The sequence below is a fragment of the Heptranchias perlo genome, chromosome 10, assembly GCF_035084215.1.
Source record: "Heptranchias perlo isolate sHepPer1 chromosome 10, sHepPer1.hap1, whole genome shotgun sequence".
Taxonomy (NCBI): domain Eukaryota; kingdom Metazoa; phylum Chordata; class Chondrichthyes; order Hexanchiformes; family Hexanchidae; genus Heptranchias; species Heptranchias perlo.
The window spans coordinates 15,229,803-15,249,321 of record NC_090334.1 but is presented as its reverse complement, the minus strand read 5'-3'; the positions used below and the strand labels follow the sequence as shown (position 1 = coordinate 15,249,321).

General features: G+C 48.8%; 1 protein-coding gene across 1 annotated transcript in view; it reads left to right on the top strand.

The window, feature by feature from the left end:
• The first annotated feature begins 1,671 nt into the window (after positions 1-1,671).
• The window catches only part of LOC137326302 (pleckstrin homology domain-containing family G member 3-like), a 233,326-nt gene continuing 215,478 nt past the window's right edge, over positions 1,672-19,519 (top strand). The window contains exon 1 of the mRNA XM_067991256.1: positions 1,672-1,837. The gene's annotated coding sequence lies outside the window, so the exon portion shown is untranslated. The remainder of the gene's footprint in view (positions 1,838-19,519) is intronic.

The window sequence follows — 19,519 nt, the reverse complement described above, 5'->3', positions numbered from 1 at the left end:
TTTACAGAGTAAGCCTTGGTTTGTACCCACGGGTGGGGTCCATGTTTAATTAGATAAAAGGGAATGCACCTTTTGCCAAGTGTAAAACTGGACTGGGGTGTGATTAAGTTCAGGGTTTTTTTTTGCTTTGCTTAGCAATGTTCAAATCTCGGTAACTCATTCCTCCAAACCCTGAAACTCAGCAAAAAGTGTATTTTACATTTTTCCAAACAGCCCACTAAAATAGATAATCTGGTCATTTATCTCATTGCTGTTTGTGGGATCTTGCTGTGTGCAAAATGGCTGCCACCTTTCCTACATTACAACAGTGACATCACTTCAAAAGTATTTCATTGGCTGTAAAGTGCTTTGGGACGTCCCGTAGTTGTGAAAGGCACAATAGAAATGCAAGGATTTCTTTTCTTAACGACACCAGCCATATCAACCCTGTGGCTGGGTATGCTGTGGTGAGTGACTCATCTCATCGCTCAAAGGCTTTCCATTATACACAAGGCTCAAGTTAGGAGTGTGATGGGACACTCACTGCATACCTAGAGCGGTGTAGCCACAGCAACACTCAAGAAGCCTGACATCATCCAGGACCGACCAGGTTGCTTTATCAGTGTGCTGTCCACTGACCACAATATTCACTCTATCCATCACCAGTGCACTGTGACAGTACTGTATACGATCTACAGGATTTGATGCAGCAATTCACTAAGGTTACTTTGACCATCTCCCAAACCCACAACCTCCACCACTGAGAAGGACAAGGGCAGCAAGTGCATGGAAACACCATCACCTCCAAATTCCCCTCCAAGTCACACACCATCCCAACTTGGAAATATATTGCCGTTTCTTTATCAGCAATGGGTCAAAATCCTGGACCTCCCTACCTAGCAGCACTGTGGGAGAACCTTCACCACACGGACTGCTGCGGCTCACCACCACCTTCTCAATATGCAATTAGGGATGGGCAATAAATGCCGGCCTTGCCAGCGATGCCCACATCCCAAGAAAAACTATTTAAAAAAATTCCCCAGGTTTAAGTTTAGGAGTGGAGGGATACAGGGCCCTTTGGATTGTGTACTCAATATTAACAGGAGATGTTGACCTATGCTTGGAGTCAGTTTTCAGTGGATCTGGAGGACGTGTGCACTCTACTCATAATTTCAAATTCGCGTTTGCCAGATTCCAGCCACGTGTGAAGCATTCAAAGGAAGCGCTGAAAACATTGCCCAATGAAAACCAAACTGCAGTCCAATAATGACCTCACCATTAATTTTTGCAAAATACCAAATTTCTGCACATATATAAAACACTCAGCACATTATTGCATGCTTAAAACACACATTTGATAAAGTTTTTTAAGTGACACCCATTCTTGTGAAAATTCTCAAGTTTTTAAGCGCAGGTTTGGTTACTGGGCAGTGGAATTATTTGGCGAACATTGTTGATGGTTGAGTTTAAATTAGCCAATCAAACTATCTTTTGTCTTTTCAATTCCCTTTCTTGTGTTTTTTTAATATATTTTTTTAAAGTTTTTTTTTAAAAAGGGGGTAATGTCCTGTCAGTGGGCGGATTGGGAATCAATGGGGGCAGGGCGGGGACTTGGGAAAACTTTTTGAAAAGTTTTGGGAAAGTTTTGGCGCATGCGCATTGCACGGCTGAAACTGACAAGCGGCGGAGCGGTTTCGACAGTTTCAAGGAAACGGGCAGTCGGAGAGGAAGAGAACCGGGGAGAAGGAGGCGGAAGCAGGGGGTGTTACAGATCCCCACTGTCCCTCCCCACGCCACTGTCTGCGGATTAACTAACGGCTGCTCCCCCACCCCCGGCGCACCCTAGTGCAGATCCCCGGTAAGTTGCAGCTGCTGCCGCCCGCCTGATTCTCGCTGGCCGCAGTTTTCATGGTTTGTGGATTTGAGATTTAGTTGCTGACGTGTTGGAACTTGCTTTGCGTTTACATCAAAAGAAATAAGCCTCTGGGGTGTGGAATGTGTGGTGATTCCGGCACAAGGTGTGGTGTGGGTCAAGGTACAGCGATCGGTGCACAGAGAACTTGATGGGGCAGGGCACAGAGAGGCGGCAATGTGGACAGGTCTCAGAAAGGGGGAGACGGGGACAGGGCAAGGGCACGGAGAGGGGGCGACGGGGCAAGGGCACGGAGAGGGGGCGACGGGGCAAGGGCACGGAGAGGGGGCGACGGGGCAAGGGCACGGAGAGGGGGCGACGGGGCGAGGGCACGGAGAGGGGGCGACGGGGCGAGGGCACGGAGAGGGGGCGACGGGGCGAGGGCACGGAGAGGGGGCGACGGGGACAGGGCGCGGAGAGGGGGCGACGGGGCAAGGGCGCGGAGAGGGGGCGACGGGGCAAGGGCACGGAGAGGGGGCGACGGGGACAGGGTACGGAGAGGGGGGGACGGGGCAAGGACACGGAGAGGGGGCGACGGGGACAGGGCACGGAGAGGGGGGGACGGGGCAAGGGCACGGAGAGGGGGGACGGGGCAAGGGCACGGAGAGGGGGCGACGGGGCAAGGGCACGGAGAGGGGGCGACGGGGCAAGGGCACGGAGAGGGGGCGACGGGGACAGGGCAAGGGCATGGAGAGGGGGCGACGGGGACAGGGCAAGGGCACGGAGAGGGGGCGACAGGGCAAGGGCACGGAGAGGGGGCGACGGGGACAGGGCAAGGGCACGGAGAGGGGGCGACGGGGACAGGGCAAGGGCACGGAGAGGGGGGACGGGGCAAGGGCACGGAGAGGGCGCGACGGGGCAAGGGCACGGAGAGGGGGCGACGGGGCAAGGGCACGGAGAGGGGGCGACGGGGCAAGGGCACGGAGAGGGGGCGACGGGGCAAGGGCACGGAGAGGGGGCGACGGGGCGAGGGCACGGAGAGGGGGCGACGGGGCGAGGGCACGGAGAGGGGGCGACGGGGCGAGGGCACGGAGAGGGGGCGACGGGGACAGGGCGCGGAGAGGGGGCGACGGGGCAAGGGCGCGGAGAGGGGGCGACGGGGCAAGGGCACGGAGAGGGGGCGACGGGGACAGGGTACGGAGAGGGGGGGACGGGGCAAGGACACGGAGAGGGGGCGACGGGGACAGGGCACGGAGAGGGGGGGACGGGGCAAGGGCACGGAGAGGGGGGACGGGGCAAGGGCACGGAGAGGGGGCGACGGGGCAAGGGCACGGAGAGGGGGCGACGGGGCAAGGGCACGGAGAGGGGGCGACGGGGACAGGGCAAGGGCATGGAGAGGGGGCGACGGGGACAGGGCAAGGGCACGGAGAGGGGGCGACAGGGCAAGGGCACGGAGAGGGGGCGACGGGGACAGGGCAAGGGCACGGAGAGGGGGCGACGGGGACAGGGCAAGGGCACGGAGAGGGGGGACGGGGCAAGGGCACGGAGAGGGCGCGACGGGGCAAGGGCACGGAGAGGGGGCGACGGGGCAAGGGCACGGAGAGGGGGCGACGGGGCAAGGGCACAGAGAGGGGGCAGGGCATGGAGGTTGTGGATGATGGGGGCAGGGTATGGAGAGTGGGTAATGGGGAAGGGTGGTGAGGGATGCGGCAGCATTGAGCGTGTGGGTGATGGGGACAGGGCATGGAGAGTGGGTAATGGGGAAGGGCGATGAGGGCAGGGCACAGAGTGTATGGACGATGGGGAGGGGCGATGAGGGCAGAGCGCAGTGTGTGTGGAAGATTGGGGACAAGGCATGGAGAGATTGGGTGATGGGGCAGGACACGGAGAGGAGGCAATGGAGGCAGGGCACGGAGAGTGGGAGATGAGAGCCTGTGGTTTGGTTCAGTGATTTAAAGGAACCTTCCCTTTACTGAAAGGGTTTGGTAAACAATGTAAAGTGAAGATCCGATATCACTGTGAAACTGCTGCCTCACTTGTGTTAATATCACAGCGATGACACTGGCACAAGCTTTCGACTTAGTCCTCTGGCTCTGCTGTTAATTGGCATCGGTAATTGAATGGTCGGGAAAATCACAGCAATGCAGCTGTGTTGACAGAGAAATGTGATGTGCTTGCCTTTTATCTGTTATTGTTATCCTGAAAAGCCACAATTAATTGTACAGTGAAAAGGGACTCTTTCCTCTCGAGAAGAGAAGGCTGATAGAGATCTTCAAAATTATGAAGGGGTTCGATAGGGTAGACGTAGAGAAAATGTTTCCACTTGTGGGGGAGACCAAAACTAGGGGTCATAAATATAAGATAGTCACTGATAAATTCAATAAAGAATTCAGGAGAAACCTCTTTACCCAAAGAGTGGTGAGAATGTGGAACTTGCTACCACAAGTGGTTGAGGCGAATAGTACAGATGCATTTAAGGGGAAGCTAGATAAACACGAGGGAGAAATGAATGGAAGGATATGTTGATGGGGTAGATGAAGTAGGGAGGGAGGAGGCTCGTGTGGATTATAAACACTAGCTGTTGGGTCGAATGGCCTGTTTCTGTGCTGTGGACTCTGTAATTCTATATAAGGGAGAGCTAAACTCTGCGTGTCAGACCGGAGCTCTCTGCCCTGCGAACTATCACTTGCCCGAGTGTAGTTAGTGACCATTTATTGACCGGCAGTTTTAGTTTACAGAGAGACACGGGGGAGTCTGAATACCAGTTGAGACTGGTTAAGGTCATCACAGTAAAGTGGGTGTGTTATTGTCATGTCGAATTGAAAACACCAGCAGATTCTGACCTTCCAAACTTGGTCAGTGTCTGGAGAGAACGTTTTTAACGCTGGGGTGAAGTAGTGATTGTTACAGATCTAGCATTGACAGATTTACAACCCATGTATATTACGGAACTGGTTCCAGTGAAATTGAGCCGGGTTACTTGGCGCTGTATGCACTCTGTTTAATACTACAGGACGGAAAGATAAAGAACTTGCATTTATATTACGCCTTTCATGACCTCAGGATGTCCCAAAGCGCTTTATAGTCAATAAAGTGTAGTCACTGGTGTAATGTAGGAAACACAGCAGCCAGTTTGTGTATTGCGAGGTCCCACAATTCAGCCAATAGAGGGATAATTATTGGCCATGACACCGGGGCGAATTCCCCTGCTTTTCTTCAAAATAATGCCATGGGATTATTTGCGTCCACCCGAGAGGGCAGATGGGGCTTTGGTTTAACATCTCATCTGAAAGATGGCACCTCTGACGGTGCTGCACTCTCTCAGTACTGCACTTGGAGTGTCAGCCGAGATAATGTGCTGGAGTGGGACTTAAACCCACAATCTTCTGACTAATACCACTGAGCCACAGCTGACACGAGGAGAATTGTAGGGCCCCAATCACTGCGCCCGAGCCCCAGCTTGAAAGGCACGATATAAAATCAAGTCCTTTCTTTCTTGCTGCGTTGGGAAAAAGGAAGACACAATAATCAGCCAGGGTTCCTGTTCCTCCGCACTGTCCAGTGAACCCTGCTGCAAAGTTAGGATTTGTGCTCAATGGGTGAGGGCAGGGTCGGACTCAGATGTGATCCCCTTCCTCCCCCCTCCCCCCTCCCCCACGACTTCCCTTCCCTTCCCATTGCTCAATTAGCTGCTGACACTCACTGTGAAGTATGACTATTTGAGTGAGATACTGCAGCTGCACCAGGGCTGGGAACAGTATCGTCCAACAATAGGAATGCAACAAATATAACACTTTATTGAGACATTCCATGGCATTTCACATACAATCGATTACTTTTGAAATACACTCACTGTTATGTAGGCAAACATGGCAGCCAATTTGCACAGAGCAAGGTCCCACGAATGAGATAAACGATGGGTTAATTCTGTTCGAGTGATTTTTTTTTAAGTTCAAAATATGTTTCATTGCATTGAATTCAAAGATACACACACTTCAATGTAAATATTACAATTCCAAAGCAATGCAATTCAAAACAATACAATACAGATCATAAACAATACGATCCCAATATTAAATTTCAAACACAGTATATATTTTTAAAATTCGTTCCTGGGATGTGGGCATCGCTGGCAAGGCCAGCATTTATTGCCCATCCCTAATTGCCCTTGAGAAGGTGGTGGTGAGCCGCCTTCTTGAACCACTGCAGTCCGTGTGGTGAAGGTTCTCCCACAGTGCTGTTAGGAAGGGAGTTCCAGGATTTTGACCCAGCGACGATGAAGGAACGGCGATATATTTCCAAGTCGGGATGGTGTGTGACTTGGAGGGGAACGTGCAGGTGGTGTTGTTCCCATGTGTCTGCTGTCCCTTGTCCTTCTAGGTGGTGGAGGTCACTGGTTTGAGAGGTGTTGTCAAAGAAGCCTTGGCGAGTTGCTGCAGTGCATCCTGTGGATGGTACACACTGCAGCCACTGTGCGCCGGTGGTGAAGGGAGTGAATGTTTAGGGTGGTGGATGGAGTGCCAATCAACGGGCTGCTTTGTCCTGGATGGTGTCGAACTTCTTGAGTGCTGTTGGAGCTGCACTCATCCAGACAAATGGAGAGCATTCCATCACACTCCTGACTTGTGCCTTGTAGATGGTGGAAAGGCTTTGGGGAGTCAGGAGGTGAGTCACTCGCTGCAGAATACCCAGCCTCTGACCTGCTCTTGTCGCCACGGTATTTATGTTGCTGGTCCAGTTAAGTTTCTGGTCAATGGTGACCCCCAGGATGTTGACGGTGGGGGATTCGGCGATGGTAATGCCATTGAATATCAAGGGAGGTGGTTAGACTCTCTCTTGTTGGAGATGGTCATTGCCTGGCATTTGTCTGGAGCAAATGTTACTTGCCACTGTTGTCCAGGTCTTGCTGCATGCGGGCATGGACTGCTTCATTATCTGAGTGGTTGCGAATGGAACTGAACACTGTGCAATCATCAGCGAACATCTCCATTTCTGACCTTATGATGGAGGGAAGGTCATTGATGAAGCAGCTGAAGATGGTTGTGCCTAGGACACTGCCCTGAGGAACTCCTGCAGCAATGCCCTGCGGCTGAGATGATTGGCCTCCAACAACCACTACCATCTTCCTTTGTGCTCGGTATGACTCCAGCCACTGGAGAGTTTTCCCCCTGATTCCCATTGACTTCAATTTTACTCGGGCTCCTTGATGCCACACTCGGTCAAATGCTGCCTTGATGTCAAGGGCAGTCAGTATCACCTCACCTCTGGAATTCAGCTCTTTTGTCCATGTTTGGACCAAGGCTGTAATGAGGTCTGGAGCTGAGTGTTCCTATCGGAACCCGAACTGAGCATCGGTGAGCAGGTTATTGGTGAGTAAGTGCCGCTTGATAGCACTGTCGACGACACCTTCCATCACTTTGCTGATGATTGAGAGTAGACTGATGGGGCGGTAATTGGCCGGATTGGATTTGTCCTACTTTTTGTGGACAGGACATACCTGGGCAATTTTCCACATTGTCGGGTAGATGCCAGTGTTGTAGCTGTACTGGAACAGTTTGGCTAGAGGCGTGGCTAGTTCTGGAGCACAAGTCTTCAGCACTACAGCTGGGATGTTGTTGGGGCCCATAGCCTTTGCTGTATCCAGTGCATTCAGCCATTTCTTGATATGACATGGAGTGAATCGAATTGGTGAAAACTGGCTTTTGTGATGATGGGGATATCGGGAGGAGGCCGAGATGGATTACCCACTGGACACTTCTGGCTGAAGATGGTTGCAAACGCTTCAGCCTTGTCTTTTGAACTCACGTGCTGGACTCTGCCATCATTGAGGATGGGGATGTTCACAGAGCCTCCTCCTCCCGTTAGTTGTTTAATTGTCCACTACCGTTCTTATGATACATGGTGTACAATACAAAAGCAGGATGACCTTACATAGCATCTCAGCTCCACCACAAGCTTCCGTTGAGGCTGCAGTGGGGACAAGACCGTTGCCCATCTCCTGGTCGACTGCCCCTTCGTGCAGAAGGTGTGGGGAGAGATGCATTGGTATCTGTCCCGGTTCATCCCCCAACAGCTCGGTAACACAGGATGCTGTGTGCTATGGGCTGTTCCCCAGGACACACATTGAGACAGACGTCACCTGCGGCTGGAAGATCATCAACTCGGTGAAGGAGGCCCTTTGGTGCATCCAAAACCTGCTGGTCTTCCAGCTGAAGGAGATGTCCACAACCTAGTGCTGCTGACTAGCACACTCTAAGGTCCAGGAGTACGTGCTGCGGGACGCACTGAAATGAGGTGCGGCCAATGCAAAGGCTCTGTTTCAGTGATGTTGGTTGATGGATAAATATTGGCCAGGACACCAGGGAGAACTCCCCTGCTCTTCAAAATAGTGCGAGGGATCTTTTCCATCCACCTGAGAGTGCAGTCGTGACCCTCGGTTTAACACCTCATCCGAAAGATGGCACCTCCGACAGTGCAGCACTCCCTCAGTACTGCACCGGTGAAGTGTTAGCAATTTCAGGGGAGAAAACAGGCAAAAATGAACTTTTCTTTTCAAAGTATTTGTTTTCCAGGTAGGGAGCTCTGAGTGCCTTGTATTTCACATTGTCTCTTAGACACCCAGTCATGAAGCGTCCAGGGACTGGCAGCCATCTCAATCTAATGGACCTAATGCTTCCTGGTCCAGACTTAAGCAGCCAATAACAATCTCAATGTAAACCTACCTGAGAAAGACAAATCGGAATATTTTCTTAATGGCGAGGGAACCATGGAGGAGCAAAGGGATTTAGTTGTCCAGGTACATGAGTCACTAAAAGCTAAAATACCAAAAATAATCAAAAAGGATAATGCCATGTTAACTTTTATCTCAAAAGGACTGTAATACAAAAGGGTGGTAGTTATGTTAGTTATATAAAGCTCTGGTTAGACCCCATCTGGGGTACTGGGCAGTTCTGGGCACCTCACCTCGTGAAGGATGGATATATTGGCCTTAGAGAGGGTTCAGCACAGATTCAACCAATAATGATACCAGGGCTTAAAGGGTTAAATTATAAGACCAGATTGCAGATTGTGGCCCAATTTTAACTCACCCCCACCCCCGTTTGGCAGAAACCGGGCGTGAGAGCAGTGACTTACCCTTTCTGATCCCACTGCTATCCTGCTATGTCCCGATTTTAACCTACTCTTTTGAGCAGACGAGCGGGACACCTGGAGGAAGGAAACGGGGCCCTCTTTAAATATGCAGACCGAGGCCCGAAGACATCATCGGGACACGATCTTAAAATTTAGTCAGAGGCCTGAGCTGGAGAACTGTGATGGCTTCTCTTTCCCCCCCCTCCCCCCCCAACCTAGTTCAAATCTGCCGGGAGGGGGAATCGTGGGCCAGAAGATGACCAGCCCAGTGAGTTCTTAATTTAATTTTAGTTGGGGTCCTTGTGGGTCTTAAGTGCGAGTTAATTCTTTCTTTCTATTTGGAGTTGAGGGTGAAGTGCTGGGTTGTTACTGGTCTGGTGGTGATGTAGTGGGTGTTTATTGGAGGTGAAGAGTTGAGTGTTACAGAAGAAGTGACTTATGAGGATGACTCTGAGGTCTCGCACTCCCACTGGGGAATCCAGCCTCAGAGCGAGAGTGGGTCGGAGATGGGGCTACAGCGTTGCTGTGCCTGGATTCTTCAACCCATGAGAGTGAGGGTGCTCGGTGGGAGTGGGAGGTCATGGAATCGGCCTTTATGTTTTCTCCGGACAGTGAGTTGGTACCAAGCTGAGCCAGCTGGGTTATGTGATGAGGCATTGATCCAACAACAACAACAACAACAACAACAACAACAACTTGCGTTTATATAGCACCTTTAACGTAGTAAAACATCCCAAGGTGCTTAACAGGAATGAAATCTGACAAAAATTGACACTGAGCCACATAGGGAGATATTAGGACAGGTGACCAAGAGCTTGGTCAAAGAGGTAAGTTTTAAGAGGTGTCTTAAAGGGGAGAGATGCGGTTGCAAAATGACCAAGATTGGGAACTAAATATTCCAGGGTACATGACATTTAGAAAAGACAGGCAGAATGGAAAAGGAGGGGTGGGGGTGGAGGTAGCCCTAATAATAAAGGATGACAGTAGTGAGAAAGGATCTTGGCTCAGAGGATCAGGAAGTAGAATCAGTATGGGTGGACATAAAAAATAACAAGGGGCAGACAACACTGGTGGGAGTAGTTTATAGGCCCCCTAACAGTAGTTATACCATTGAACAGAGTATTAATCATGACATAATAGGAGCTTGTAACAAAGGTAATACAGTAATCATCAGGGACTTCAATCTACATATAGACTGGGCAAATCAAATTGGCAAAGGTAGTTTGGAGGACGAGTTCATGGAATGTATTTGAGACGGTTTCCTAGAGCAATAACTCATGGAACCAACCAGGGAACAGGCTATTTTAGATCTTGTATTGTGGAATGAGACAGGGTTAATTAGTAATCTCACAGTAAAAGAACCTCTGGGGAAGAGCGATCATAATATGATAGAATTTCACATTGAGTTTGAAAGTAAAATACTTAAGTCAGAAACTAGAGTCTTAAACTTAAATAAAGCCAATTATATAGGTATGAGGGGCGAGTTGTCAAAGATAGATTGGGAAATTAGATTAAAGGGTTTGACAATTGAAAAGCAATGGCAAACATTTAAAGAAATATTTTAATATTCTCAACAAAAATACATTCCATTGAGAAATAAAAACTCCATGGGAAGAGTGATCCATCCGTGGCTAACTAAAGAACTTAAGGAGAGTATTAGATTGAAAGAAGAGGCCTATAATGTTGCCAAGAAAAGTAATAAGCCTGGGGATTGGGAGAGTTTTAGAAACCAACAAAGGATGACCAAAAAATTGATAAAAAGGGAGAAAATAGAATATGGAAGTAAACTAACAAGAAATATAAAAATGGATTGTAAGAGCTTCCACAAGTACATAAAAAGGAAGAGAGTAGCAAAAGTAAGTGTGGGTCCCTTAAAGGCTGAGACAGGAGAAATTATAATGGGGAATCAAGAAATGGCAGATACATTAAACGAATATTTTGTATCTATCTTCACAGTAGAAGACACAAGAAGGACACCAAGAATAATGGGGAACCAAGGGGTAAATGAGAGTGAGGAACTTAAAACAATTAATATCACTAGAGAAAAACTACTGGACAAACTAATGGGACTAAAAGCCAACAAATCCCCTGGGCCTGATGGCCTACATCCAAGGGTTCTAAATTAGTTGGCTGTAGAGATAGTGGATGCATTGGTTATGATCTTCCAAAATTCACTAGATTCTGGAACGGTCCCAGTGGATTGGAAGGAAGCAAATGTAACCCCGCTATTCAAGAAAGGAGGGAGAGAGAAAACAGGGAACAACAGGCCAATTAGCCTGACATCAGTGGTCAGGAAAATGCTGGAATCCATTATTAAGGACGTGGAAAATCATAATATGATTAGGCAGAGTCAACATGGTTTTATGAAGGAGAAATCGTGTTTGACAAATTTATTAGAGTTTTTTGAGGCTGTAACTAGCAGGATAGATAAAGGAGAACCAGTGGATGTAGTATATTTGGATTTTAAAAAGGCATTTGATAAGGTGCCATATAAAAGGTTGTTACACAAGATAAGGGCTCATGGGGTTGGGGGTAATATATTAGCATGGATAGAGGATTGGTAATGGATCGAAAACAGAGAGTAGGGATAAACGGTTCATTCTCAGGTTGGCAGGCTGTAACTAGTGGGGTGCCACAAGGATCGGTGCTTGGGCCTCAGCTATTTACAATCTACATTAATGACTTAGATGAGGGGACCGAGTGTAATGTATCCAAGTTTGCTGATGATACAAAGCTAGGTGGGAAAGTAAGCTGTGAGGAGGACACAGAGTCTGCAAAGGGATATAGACAGGTTAAGTGAGTGGGGAAGAAGGTGGCAGATGGAGTATAATGTGGGGAAATTGAGGTTGTTCACTTTGGTAGGAAGAATAGAAAAACAGAATATTTTTTAAATGGTGAGAAATTATTCAGAGAGACTTGGGTGTCCTCGTACAAGAAACACAAAAAGTTAGTATGCAGGTACAGCAAGCAATTAGGAAGGCAAATGGCATGTTGGCCTTTATTGCAAGGAGGTTTGAGTACAAGAGTAAGGAAGTCTTACTACAATTGTACAGGTGAGACCTCCCCTGGAGTACTGCGTTCAGTCTTGGTCTCCTTATCTAAGGAAGGATATACTTGCCTTAGAGGCGGTGCAACAAAGGTTCACTAGATTGATTCCTGGGATGAGAGGGGTGTCCTATGAAGAGAGGTTGTGTAGAATGGGCCTATACCCTCTGGAGTTTAGAAGAATGAGAGGTGATCTCATTGAAACATATAAGATTCTGAGGGGACTTGATAGGGTAGATGCTGAGAGATTGTTTCCCCTGGCTGGAGAGTCTGGAACTAGGGGGCATAATCGCAGGATACAGGATCGCCATTCAAGACTGAGATGAGGAGGAATTTCTTCATGCAGAGGGTTGTGAATCTTTGGAATTCTCTACCCCAGATTGCTGTGGATGCTCAGTCGTTGAATATATTCAAGGCTGAGATGGATAGATTTTTGGAATCTAGGGGAATCAAGGGATATGGGGATCGGGCAGGAAAGTGGAGTTGAGGTCGAAGATCAGCCTTGATCTTATTGAATGGCGGAGCAGGCTTGAGGGGCCGTATGGCCTACACTTGCTCCTATTTCTAATGTTCTTATGTAGGAGAGAGAAGAGGTTTAGGGAGGCAATTCCAGAGCTTAGGGCCTAAACGGCTGAAGACACGGCCGCCAATGATGCAGCGAAGGAAGTAGGGAATGTGCACGAGGCCAGAGATGGAGGAATGCAGAGTTCTCGTAGGGATGGAGGAGGTTACAAAGGTAGGGAGGAGGCGAGGCCATGGATGATATCACACACAGTGGGCTCGCCTTTTGTTCATTCCACAGGTAGGAGCAGAGGTGGGTCAACTTCTGATTAGATAAATTACTTGTACATCTGGAATAAAAACTGACAACAGATTCTCCAAGCGTCAAGAAGGTGTAGCGATGTCACCAGATATGAGTTGAATGGAATGTACTGCAAAGAATCATCTGAAGAGAAAATGGTTGCATTGACTTGTACTGCTTTTATTGACCATGTCTATCTCTCCCCACCTCAGGAACCCTTCTCAAAACCTACGTCTTCACCTTCCCTAAGCCCTGCTCTATGTTGTGTACCTCCCCTTCCCTGTCTCCCCAGCCCCCTTTGATGAGACACCTTGGAATGATTTGTTACTTTAGAGGGGCTATATTAGGGTGTGCCGTTGTTGACGGTTCCCATGGTATCAAGTTTTTAATTGGCTCACTTTGGACGCATTGTTGCTGCCAGGTTTTTTTGAAGGGCGATTGCACTTTGTGCCTCTGAAAGTGGCAGCCTGAATCTCCAGTTCTTTCTGCAAATACTACAGGTTGAAGGTTAACTACAGGAATGTACAGATCGCAGCGGCCGTGCTTGATCGCTGTGGTTTTGCTTGCTCCTGCAAAAAGGTCTCCTCAATTCAACAACAATTTTAATACAGTGCCTTTAACATAATAAAACATCCCAAGGCGATTCACAGGGGTGTTATCAGACAAAATTTGACACCGAGCCACATCATGAGATATTAGGACAGGCGACAAAGAGGTAGGTTTTAAGAAGCATCTTGAAGGAAGGTGGAGAGGTTTTGGGAGGGAATTCCAGAACTTAGGGCCTAGGCAGCTGAAGGCACGGCCGCCAATGGTGGAGCGATGAAAATCGTGGATGTGCAAAAGGCCAGAATTGGAAGAGCGCAGAGATCTCGGTGGGTTGTAGGGCTGGAGGAGGTTACAGAGATAGGGAGGGGCGAGGCCATGGAGGGATTTGAAAACAGGGACGAGAATTTTAAAATTGAGGCGTTGCTGGACTGGGAGCCAATGTAGGTCAGCGAGCACAGGGGTGATGGGTGAAAGGTACGGTGCGAGTTAGATCACGGGCAGCAGAGTTTGGAAGTAACAAAGGCATAGATGAGGGTTTCAGCAGCAGATAGGCTGAGACGGGGCGGAGACAAGCAATGTTACAGAGGTGGAAGTAGGCGGTCTTGGTGATGGAGAGGATTTGGAGTCGGAAGTTAAGCTCAGGGTCAAATAGGATGCTGAGGTTGCAAACAGTCTCCTGGAATTTTACGGCACAGAAACTGGCTGTTCAGCCCAACAGGTCAATGTTGGAGTTTATGCTCCACACGAGCCTCCTCCCACCCTACTTCATCTCATCCTATTAACATATCCTTCTATTCCTTTCTCTCTCATGTACCTATCTAGGTTCCCCTTAAATGCATCTATTGCTGTCCGCCTCAACTACTCCATGTGGTAGCAAGTTCCATAGTCTAACCACACTCTGGATAAAGAAGTTTCTCCTGAATTCCTTATTGGAATTATCAGTGACTATCTTATATTTATGGCCCCTAGTTTTGGACTCCTGCACATGTGGAAACAGCTTCTCTACGTCTACCCTACCGAGCCCCTTCATAATTTTAAAGACCTCTATCAGGTCACCTCTCAGTCTTCTCTTTTCTAGATTAAAGAGTCTCAGTCTGTTAGTCTTTCCTGATAGTTGTACCCTCTCAGTTCTGGTATTGTCCTTGTAAATCTTTTTTGCACTTTCTCCAGTGCCTCTATATGCTTTTTGTAAGGAATAAACCTAGTGCCAGCTCCACACTAGGTGGGAACAGCAGGGTGCGATAGATGAAAGATGCATCCGTCCAATTACAGTTAAAAGTTTCAGATCTTGCCAGTCCGGCTGCGCTGAGTGATTGGCATGTCTGTGGATCGGCTGGTGAGGTGTCAGCCGTGGCTCAGTGGGTAGCACTCTCATCTCTGAGCCAGCAGGGTGTGGGTTCAAGTCCCACTCCAGACACTTGAGCCTATATTCCAAGCTGACCCTCCACTGCAGTACTGAGGGAGTGCTGCACTGTCGGAGGTGTCGTCTCTCAGATGAGCCCTTAAACTGAGGCCCCGTCTGCCCTCTCGTGGATGTAAACGATCGCGTGACACTTTTCGAAGAAGATCCGGGAAGTTCTCCTGGTGTCCTATACAATATTTATCCCTCATCCAACACCTAAAAACAGATTATCTGATCATGTATCATATTGCTGTTTGTGGGACCTTGCTGTGCGCAAATTGGTTTTTGTGTTTCCCTATATTACGGTTGTTACTACACTTCAAAGAGTACTTCAGTGGCTGTAAAGTGCTTTGGGATGTCCTGAGGCCATGAAAGGCGCTATATAAATGCAAGTTCTTTCTCTTTATTTCCTTGTGTCCCCTCTACAACGTGTACAGACTGCGGAGCAGGAATGGTGCTGCTTGGTGCTGCCAACCATTACCGCCTTTGTATTGACACTGGGCTACAAGGAGGTCATTGTTTGAGAGGGAGGCTGCTCGTGTTTGTACAGCTGACTCTGTTGGAATCAATGGGATCTGTGTTGAAGTGAGGGCTTGGCTCCTTCAACAGCGGTGTTTGAGAGCGGGAAGAGTTTGCAAGAGTCGGGGCTGTTTATTTTGCGAAGGACGCAGCACTGGGAGGAAGCACAGAGATGTTGGCACGGTAGGTTGGCATCCTGGCAGTGCGTCGCAAAGTGATAGGACTGGATCTGGTTACTGCTATCTCTGAAAGCATCCTGTGTCAAATTCCCCACATCTAGTGGATTGTCAGGGATGCAACTGATGGCCAGGAATTTCTTTGGGGAGGGAGGGAGGGAAATTTGTGGCACAGCGCCCCCACCACCCCCCCCCATGTCTCGGGGTACAGATACACAAATCATTAAAAGTAGTGACGCAGGTTAATAAGGCCATAAAAACAGCAAACCAAGCACTGGGGTTCATTTCTAGAGGGATAGAATTGAAAAGCAGAGAAGTTATGTTAAACTTGTATTGAACCTTGGTTAGACCTCACTTGGAGCACTGTGCATAGTTCTGGTCTCCATATTATAAAAAGGATATAGAGGCACTGGAGAGGATTCAAAAAAGTTTCACTAGGATGATACCAGAACTGAGAGGTTATACCTATCGGGAAAGATTGAATAGGCAAGGGCTCTTTTCTCTAGAAAAGAGAAGGCTGAGGGGTGACCCTTTTAGATTATGATGGGGTTTGATAGGGTAGATGTAGAGAAGATGTCTCTTTCACAAGTGGAAACCAAAACTAGGGTCCATAAATGTAAGATAATCACTAATAAATCCAATTGGGAATTCAGGAGAAACTTCTTTACCCAGAGAGTGGTGAGAATGCGGAACTTCACATGGAGCGGTTGAGGTGAATAGTATAGATACATTTAAGGGGAAGCTGGATAAGTATATGAGGGAGAAAGGAATAGAAGAAGTAGGGAGGGAGGAGGCTCGTGTGGCATGGACATGTTGGGCCAGATGGCCTGTTTCTGTGCTGTAATTTCTATATAATTCTGTGTCATTCTCATCATCTCCCTCCAGCTGTCACAGTCTGGGACATAATGTGCTACAGGAGGAGAACTGAAGGAAGATTCCAAGTCATGGGGGTGGTTCAGTTCTCCAATTTAACACGGTGTTTGTTCTGAAAACATCTTTAACCTGCCAAGGCTTGAGGCGACAGTTCCATTTCTGGGGGCTGGGCGGTGCATTGGGTCAGCCAATTTTCACCCCTGGGACCGGCATTTAAATTCAGCCCCCACCCTGGCCAAAGTAATGAAAGCCTCTGCCTGCTGGCTGTAAGATTCTGGGGGCAGTCTCAACCCAGTAACCATATACTCACAGCATTAGACTGACTATAATTCAGCATCACTGGGGGCTAATTTATGACTCAAAGGGGCTAAAGTGATGGTCGCTGTGGGAAATGCAACTATCACGTCCACGCAGTGGGAGGAGGGGAGATGATCCTCGGGGGTGGGTGGGATTAAGGCATCTTGTTGGACCAGTGTAGAGGGAGCTTTACTCTGTATCTAACCCCTGCTGCAACTGCCCTTGGTGTGTTTGATCAGACAGTCTAGAGGGAGCTCTATTCTGTATACAACCACCACAACCACAGCCACAACCACCTACATTTATATAGCGCCTTTAACATAGTGAAACTTCCCACGGCGCTTCACAGGAGCGATTATCAAACAAAATTTGACACCGAGCCACATGAGATATTAGGACAGGTGACCAAAAGCTTGGTCAAAGAGATAGGTTTTAAGGAGCATCTTAAAGGAGGAGAGAGAGGTAGAGAGGTAGAAAGGATTGGGGAGGGAATTCCAGAGCTTAGGGCCTAGGCAGCTGAAGGCACGGCCGCCAATGGTGGAGCGATGAAAATCAGGGATGTGCAAGAGGCCAGAGTTAGACGAGCGCAGAGATCTCAGAGGGTTGTAGTGCTGGAGGAGGTTACAGAGATCGGGAGGGGCGAGGCCATGGAGAGATTTGAAAACAAGGATGAGAATTTTAAAATCAATGCATTCCTGGACCAGGAGCCAATGTAGGTCAGCGAGTACAGGGGTAATGGGAGAACGGGACTTGGTGCGAGTTAGGATACGGGCAACAGAGTTTTGGATGAGCTCAAGTTTATGGAGGGTGGAAGATGGGAGGCTGGCCAGGAGAGTATTGGAATAGTCGAGTCTAGAGGTAACAAAGGCATGGATGAGAGCAGATGGACTGAGGCAGGAGCGGAGATGGACAATGTTACGGAGGTAGAAGTAGGTGGTCTTGGTGATGGAGAGGATACGTGGTCGGAAACTCATCTCCGGGTCAAATAGGATGCCAAGGTTGTGACCGGTCAGGTGTTCTTAGCCTTTCAGATGATGTCGTCGAGGGGCAGCATGAAGATGAGAAATAAGAGGGGGCCAAGGATAGATTCTTGGGAGACTCCAGAGATAACCCATGCTGTAACTGCCCTGGGATTGTTTGATGGGACAGTGTAGAGTGAGATTTACTCTGTATCTAACTCGTGCTGTACCTCCCTGTGAGTGTTTGGGATAGTGTAGAGTGAGATTTACTCTGTATCTAACTCATGTTGTACCTCCTCGTGAGTGTTTGGGACAGTGTAGAGTGAGCTTTACTCTGTATCTAACTCGTGCTGTACCTCCCCGTGAGTGTTTGGGATAGTGTAGAGTGAGCTTTACTCTGTATCTAACTCGTGCTGTACCTCCCCGTGAGTGTTTGGGATAGTGTAGAGCGAGCTTTACTCTGTATCTAACTCGTGCTGTACCTCCCCGTGAGTGTTTGGGATAGTGTAGAGTGAGCTTTACTCTATATCTAACTCGTGCTGTACCTCCCCGTGAGTGTTTGGGACAGTGTAGAGCGAGCTTTACTCTGTATCTAACCCGCATTGTATCTGCCCTGAGAGTGTTTGATGGGACAGTGTAAATGGAGCTTCACTCCATAATGAACCCATTCTGTACTTGAATTAATCCCGAGCACAACTGCTCTCTGGTACCTTGTCCCAATCTCCTTTCTTCATCTTTGATGTTCGATAATGAGTGTCGATGGACTATTCGACTATGGTGGGTATCTTGGCTGAGTCTGACCCTGCCACATTCACTCACTCACTTTCCGTTAGGGGGTCAATACATTAAGATCTATGGCTGACATTTCTCCCCCAGTCCCTCCCTGATGCGGGGTGCTGAGGCCAATTATAGGTACCCCACACTCACCCTGGCTGCGATCGTCCAGCTCAGGGCACACCAGGAATCCAGCCTGGGATGATCCTGGTCTGTATAACTTCCACCATCACCACAAAAAAAGGGATGGTGGGGGTGAAATTAATGTTGGGCTATAGCACAAACGGGTCGATAGCGAAACGCCATCGCCCCACCACCCCGATTTGAAAAGGGGCGGGGTATAAAACGGGCTGGTGATTCGCTATCGAGCCACTTCCCAAGACCCAATTTCTACCCCCAATAAGTCTCTTGCTCTAACGCAAACCTACACTACCAGCTGGACATGCCACATAAATATAGGTAGCATGGCAGCCAGGGTAGGCCCTCCCTCAGACCACTCTGAGTGACTGGAGGGCAGTGGTGGGCACCTGCCTTTCACAACCTCAGGATGTCCCAAAGTGCTTTACAGCCAATGAAGTATTTTTTTGAAGTGTAGTTACTGTTGTAATGTAGGAAACACGGCAGCCAATTTGCACACAGCAAGATCCCACAAACAACAATATGATAATTACTGGATAATCTGTGTTTAGTGATGTTGGTTGAGGGATAAATATTGGCCAGGACACCGGGGAGAACTCCCCTGCTCTTCTTCGAGATAGTGCCATGGGATCTTTTACGTCCACCTGAGAGGGCAGACGGGGACCTCGGTTTAACATCTCATCCAAAAGGCGGCACCTCCGACAGTGCAGCACCCCCTCAGCACTGCACTGGGAGGGTCAGCCGAGATTACGTGCTCAAGTCTCTGGAGTGGGACTTGAACCCACGACCTTCTGACTCGGAGGCGGGAGTGTTGCCCACTGAGCCAAGGCTGACTCTGAAGGGAGGAAGAGCGGAAACAGCAGGGGTAGGAGATGTTAAAACCTCAAGGAATATCGATTTTTTTTTAATATGAGATTGGAAGAGAACTTGTGTACAGAGTACTCCCTCCAGATGCTCCTTCCCTGTAAATAGACAGCCAGCTGGCCAAGACCTTCTATAATTGTTGAATTGCACCTCTGGAGAACA